At 41.4% G+C, this 6241-nt stretch overlaps 1 non-coding gene across 1 annotated transcript; it reads left to right on the top strand.

The window, feature by feature from the left end:
* The first annotated feature begins 4861 nt into the window (after positions 1-4861).
* LOC141597607 (small nucleolar RNA R71) lies at positions 4862-4968 on the top strand. Its single transcript, XR_012522834.1, has one exon. It is a non-coding gene; the product is annotated as a small nucleolar RNA R71 (small nucleolar RNA).
* The last annotated feature ends 1273 nt before the right edge of the window (positions 4969-6241 follow it).

Genomic DNA, 6241 nt, shown 5'->3' with positions numbered 1-6241 from the left:
GGGGCTAGGACTACTCCAACAATGATCAAAATTAAATAAAATACAAAGAGAGAAATAGACAAACCATGAGAGTGTAGGAGTCTCCAAGGCTTCCTAATCTTCCATCATGCTATCATCATCACTTCCCTCATGAGAAGTGGTCACATTGCCACTTTCCTTGTCATTTGCTTCTTCACTTTCTTCCTCATCTTCATCTTCGTCATCTTCACCATCCTTTTCTTATTCACTTGCTTCTTCCTCAATATTATCATCAACTTCTTCATCATTTCCAACAACCTCATTGTCACCCATAACGACCCTAGATGCACCCGGAAATAAGACTTCTCTATCCGCCCAACTAGGCAAAGGACAAGATGGATCAAGTAGTCCTTGCCTAGCTAAATGTAGGAGGGGTGGATATTGAGCCAAGTAGGCATTTTTCCGATCTTCATAAGCTTGCTTGTGCATTGCTTGCATGAGAAGAGTCACGTAGGCTTTCCCAACTTCAACTCCTTCCGGCTTGAACTCTTCATACTTAAAGGGGTAAGGTGGTATGACAATGGAAGAGGAGGGCATTTCAAGATCACCCTTTTGTTGTTGAATGATATACTCGGCTTCTTTGGAAAGGGGAAGTAGATAATTGGTCCGGTGGACGCTTAGACGGCAAATCTTCGAAGGCAAGGTGAACGATCTAGCTTCACTAGTGAGCCATCCATACTTAGTGTCAAGGGGGTTATGGGCAACCCACTTGAACTTGTGAATCATAGTATGCAATCAACAAGATGGCCACCCTCCTTTGCTTTGTACTTGTTATCCTTATTGAAGTTAGGATCAAAGTGCTTGGCTAGGAGTGTGACTAGGCTGCCATTGACAATAACGGTCGTGCCCTTCTTCCCACAATCTATGTTGAGCCATCTATCTACCAAGAGCCTCAAAGAATTGTAAGGCTTGGTGTGTACTCTTCCGATATTCAAAGCCGATTCAAGGAGAATAAAATCAAGTCTTGTGAAATGGTTGGTATCTTTCCTAGCAATTATGGTGTTACCCACGACCTTGTGCCATACTCTTATGCCCGGATGGTGGACCAAAAGAGCACGACTCGCATGAAAATCCTCAAATTTCTTCCCGGAGATTGCCTCCCAAAGAGGTTCGGGGTCATACTTTCTATAACTCTTAAAATAACTTGGTTCATCACTAAGACCCAAAATTTCACCCAATTCCCTAAAGGTAATGCGTCTACTAACATTAGCTAGACGAAACTCGAGATTCTCCCTATTCTCAACTTTGGTGACTTTCAAAGAACTTAAAAATTCCAAGGTAAGGAAGGGGTATGTCAATTCCCTTGTTTCAAACAATTTCTTCAACCCCATGGCATTGAAAAAGGCTTTTGTTTGTTCAAGAACACCCAATTTTTGTAAGGTATCTTCACATATGAATTTGGTGGATTGTAATGACTTTATAGCAAACTTGACAAAGGTATTTCTATGGGTATCGGAGATAAAAGTTACCTCCGGATAATGCAAAAGTTGATCAATTACCGGAGTAGAAGGTGTTGTTGCTCCCATAGAAGGTTGTTGTTGTTGTTGCACTTCCAAGTTTGGTGTTGCTACCACCATAGCCAATGCTTTCTTTGTTTGAAGAGCCTTTTGCCTTTGTGAGAGTGCCTTAGCCTTTGGTGCCTTTGTTGCCTTTGTTGCTCCCTTAGTCCTTGCCATTGATGAACTAACCAAGAAAAGAATGAAAAATCTTCAATTTGTAGTATGCCCAAATCGATTTGAAGGTGAAAGGCTTTGCCTTTATGAAAACAAAAATCGACTCAAAGGTTGAAGATTTTGTGCTTGGTTTTGATTTTTGTTGAGGAAGGAGTGATTAATTTGTTGTTGGAAGGATGGTTTGATTTGTATTTGGTGAATGTTGTTGAGGGTTTTTGTTTTTGTGATGGGGAGGATGAGGGTTTTGATGTTGTGGGTAGTGTTTATGAATGAATGAATGAATGAATGAAGGTGGGAGGGGTTTAAAGAGACCGAAATTTTCGAATCTGCAGGGGCAATCCGTGCGGATTCTGCCCAATCCGTGCGGTTTCTGCTCTTTCTGAACTTTGCAAAACTCGCCTAAAGACGGGCGGATTTGTGACAATCCGCTCGGATTTGCTGAACACGGGACGGGCGGATTTGCTTAAAGACGGACGGATTTTAGTCCAGAAAAATTTTGCTTGTTTTCCTGAGCTGCAAAGACGGACGTCTTTCTTACAAGACGGACGGATTCTTCAAGACGGGCGGATTCTTCACAGGACGCCCGGATTCAGTCATAGTCAAGAAAATTTCAAAATTCAGCTCAGTTCAAGACGGGCGGATTCTCTGGAATACGCTCGGATTCTTCAAGACGGGCGGATTCTCTGGAATCCGCTCGGATTCTTCCCCTGTGTACACGGATTCAGTTCCATCTGTGCACACTGCATTTCCTATACCGTTCTTCCATTCTTTCTTCAAGTCTTTTGTTCGTCATTGTGGGGGCACTACTAAGGCATGGATAGCCTAGGCAATTGCCATCCCCACACTAAGCTAAAAGCACTACACATCAATTGAAATTTTTAGTCCCTCCCTCACTTCTCTCAAACATGACAATTATTTTGATCAAAGTAAATAAAAATCCAAAGATGACAAAAAATGCAATACAAGAATTGAAATGTAAGTTAGGGAGTTAGAAATATTTACAAGTGGTGGTTTAGGGAGGACTCCACCAAACTCTCATTCTTGATGAGATGTCAAGGGGGCATGTCCAAGGTGTTGTTGACGTTGCTCAACATCTTGAAGAAGTAATCAAAAGCTTGTTCATTATCATGGTAGAGGTTCTCAATAGACCGTGGCCCTTGTTGTTGGTCTTGATCGATGGCATTACCAATGTAGGGATTAAAAATCCCTTCAAATTCGTCGTCCCAAAGACCACAAACTTCATTGAGTTGATCATTGAAAATCTCTTGCTTAAATGGAGACAACTCTCCCAATTTCTTCTCTTGGCCAATGAGGCCATCCTCTTCTTCCTTTGTTGATTTAGATGAGCCTTACAAGCTCTCCTTGTCACAATTCTCTTGCTCTTTGAATGGAGCATCTTCAATTTTCTTCTTCCATTGGAGTTCCGATTTCTTCCTTTCATCCTTTCGGCTATAATGATCAATCATAAAACATGGCTCATGCAAACGAGGAGCTCTCATAGTCTTGTCAAGATTAAAAGTTATGCTTTCATCTCCCACTTCTAGAGTGAGCTCACCATGTTTCACATCAATCACCGCACCGGTGGTGTGTAGGAAAGGTCTTCCTAGGATTATTGGAATGTTGGAATCTTCCTCCATATCGACAATGACAAAGTCCACCAGGATGAAAAACTTCCCAATTCGCACGGGGACATCTTCCCATATCCCTAACGGTGTCTTCGTCGATCTATCGGCCATTTGGAGTGTGATGTTGGTGCATTTAAGCTCTCCCATCCCCAACCTTTTACTCACCGAGTACGGCATGACACTCACACTAGCCCCTAGATCACATAAGGCTTTGTTGATCGTCGTGTCGCCAATGGTATACGGTATTGAGAAGCTTCCCGGATCCTTTAACTTTGGAGGTGAACTCCTTTGAAGTATTGCACTACTCACCTTAGTGAAGGCGATAGTCTCAAGCTTCCGGATCGACTTATTCTTTGTGAGGATATCTTTCATGTATTTCGCATAGGCCGGAACGTGATTGATTAATTCCGTGAAAGGAATTGAGACTTCTAAATTCTTCACAATTTCCATGAACTTTCCAAGTTGATCATCAAATTTGGGCTTGGCTTGACGACTTGGAAAAGGAAGTCTAATCACAATGGGCTCCTTCTCCTTGGCCTTGTCTTCATTTTTCTTTGAACTTTCTTCTTTTGATGATTCTCCATCTTTGGAGTTTTGCACAGTTTCTTCCTTTTCACTAGCTTCCACAACTTCATCCTCAACTTGCTTCTTCGGTGCTTCATACCTTGTACCACTTCTCAAATGAATGGCACTAACTGTTTCATGTCTAGGGGATTACTTTGAGGTGGTAATTGCCCCTTTTGTCTTTGTGAGCTTGAAGATTCTAGTTGAGTCAATTGTGTTTCCAACATCTTGGTGTGAGCTAGAATGTTGTTGATGGTGGTTTCCTTTGCTTGGCTATCTTTTTGCATTTGAGTGAAAAATTCTTGTTGATTCTTTTGCATTTGGAGGACCGCTTTTTGGACATCAAAGCCTTGGTCATTTTGGTGATTGTATGGATTTTGATTTTGGTAACCTTGGTTTTGATTGTAAAAGGGTCTTTGATTTTGGTTTCTCATGGGTGGTGGAGTGTATGTTGTTTGAGGGTTTTGAACATTTTGGCTTTTGTATGAGAGATTTGGATGGAATTTGGTGTTTTCATTGTAAAAGTTGGAATAAGGGGTACCACTCTTGTATGCTTGGAAAGCATTCACTTGTTCATTTGTTCACCTACATTCACCTTGGTCATGTCCCAAAGTTCCACAATTCTCACATATCCCACTTGGGATTGATGAGGATGCCGTCATGGCATTAACATGATGCTTCGATGATTTTGAGTTTTCCTCAAGTCTAGCCATAGCTTGTTCAAACTTCAAGTTGATTGTGTTAATGTGAGCACTAAGTTGAGCACCCAATTGAGTAACGGAGTCCACTTCATGCTTTCCTCCTCTAGTAGCCTTGCGAGGTCTACTATATTGTGAGTTATGGACCGCCATTTCCTCAATCTTGTTCCATGTTTGATTGTCATCAACTTCGGTGAACATTCCATTTGATCTCATATTTAGAATGTTCCTAGAATCTTCATATAAGCCATTCCAAAATTGTTGCACCAAAAACCATTCGCTAAGTCCATGGTGAGGACATGAGCGACAAATTCCCTTGAACCGCTCCCAAGCTTCATACAAAGACTCTTCATCCCTTTGCTTAAAACCCGTAATTTGAGCTCTTAGCATGTTAGTCTTTTCCGGTGGGTAGAATTTTTTGTAGAAAGCTAGAGCCAACTTCTTCCAAGAATCTATTCCAAGGGTGGCCTAATCAAGGCCCTTCAACCATTGCTTCGCGGTGCCGATTAAGGAAAAAGGAAATAAGACCCATCTAATTTGGTCTTGAGTCACGCCCGTTTGAGGGATAGCATCACAATAGTCGCAAAAGGTTTCCATATGGGAATGAGGGTCCTCACTAGGCATCCCCCCGAATTGGCTCCTCTCAACTAATTGGATGAAGGCGGACTTGGCAATAAAATTTCCGGTTAGATGTTGCGGTGTAGGAGTACCATTTGGTAGATTCTCCTCGGTGGGTACGTAGTGTGACGAGAATTTTGGCATTGTAGGTGGATTTTGTGGGGTATTGTGTAATGGGTTTTCTTCTCCTTCTATTGCGAAAGGATTGACAAACTCACTAGTGGGTTGGACAACTTCACTAATACCTCTTAAATTCCTCCTAACAACTCTCCTATTGTTCGTCAAGGTTCTTTCGATTTCACGGTCAAAAGGTAACAAATCACCTTGTAACCTTCTAGACATGCAAAATATCCAACAACTCGAAAACAATTAGAACAAACCTTGAGGAGTTTTACTTCCTCAAGGTGAAGAAAGACACAACTAATAACAATAAAAAGAAATCTAAATCAAACAAACACCGTCCCCGGCAACGGCGCCATTTTTTGATGCGATCCCGCTAAGTGTTCACAAATTAAGATGTGGTCGTTGGTCACGGTCGAATCAAAACACAATTTATAGCTCCACAAACAACTCTACAATTAGTAAAGAGGCAAGTAAAGGTCGGATCCCAAGGGACGGGAGTTGAAATGAGATTTCTATTGTAACTAGTGGTGTCTAAGGGGTGTCACAAATTGGGTTGATGTAGAAGGTTACTAAACTAAAATAGCAATGAAAATAAACAAGCAAGATGAATTAAAGGGGTGTAAACAATTGATTAAAGGCACTAGGGTGTCATGGGATCATAGGGGAATCATGGGATATGATCATACAAACATGTTCTCAAATTATAAGCAAGCAATTATTGTTGTGATGGATTGAGTTGGGTTATATCTTACAATCCTAGGAAAGTTTGGGTCCCGGAGCCGAATCGATTAGATTGTACAACACCTACAAGTCGACTTAATCTTCCCTACTCAACAACATGCATGGTCTAATGAGACTCGAGTTGGATTATGTCTTACAAGTCTCATTGAAAAGATAGAAGATGATAGTAAATGCAAGGATT

Source organism: Silene latifolia, chromosome 8 (genome assembly GCF_048544455.1).
Source record: "Silene latifolia isolate original U9 population chromosome 8, ASM4854445v1, whole genome shotgun sequence".
NCBI classification, from domain to species: Eukaryota; Viridiplantae; Streptophyta; class Magnoliopsida; order Caryophyllales; family Caryophyllaceae; genus Silene; species Silene latifolia.
The sequence above is the reverse complement of the archived record's forward strand: the minus strand, read 5'-3'. Positions and strand labels throughout refer to the sequence as shown.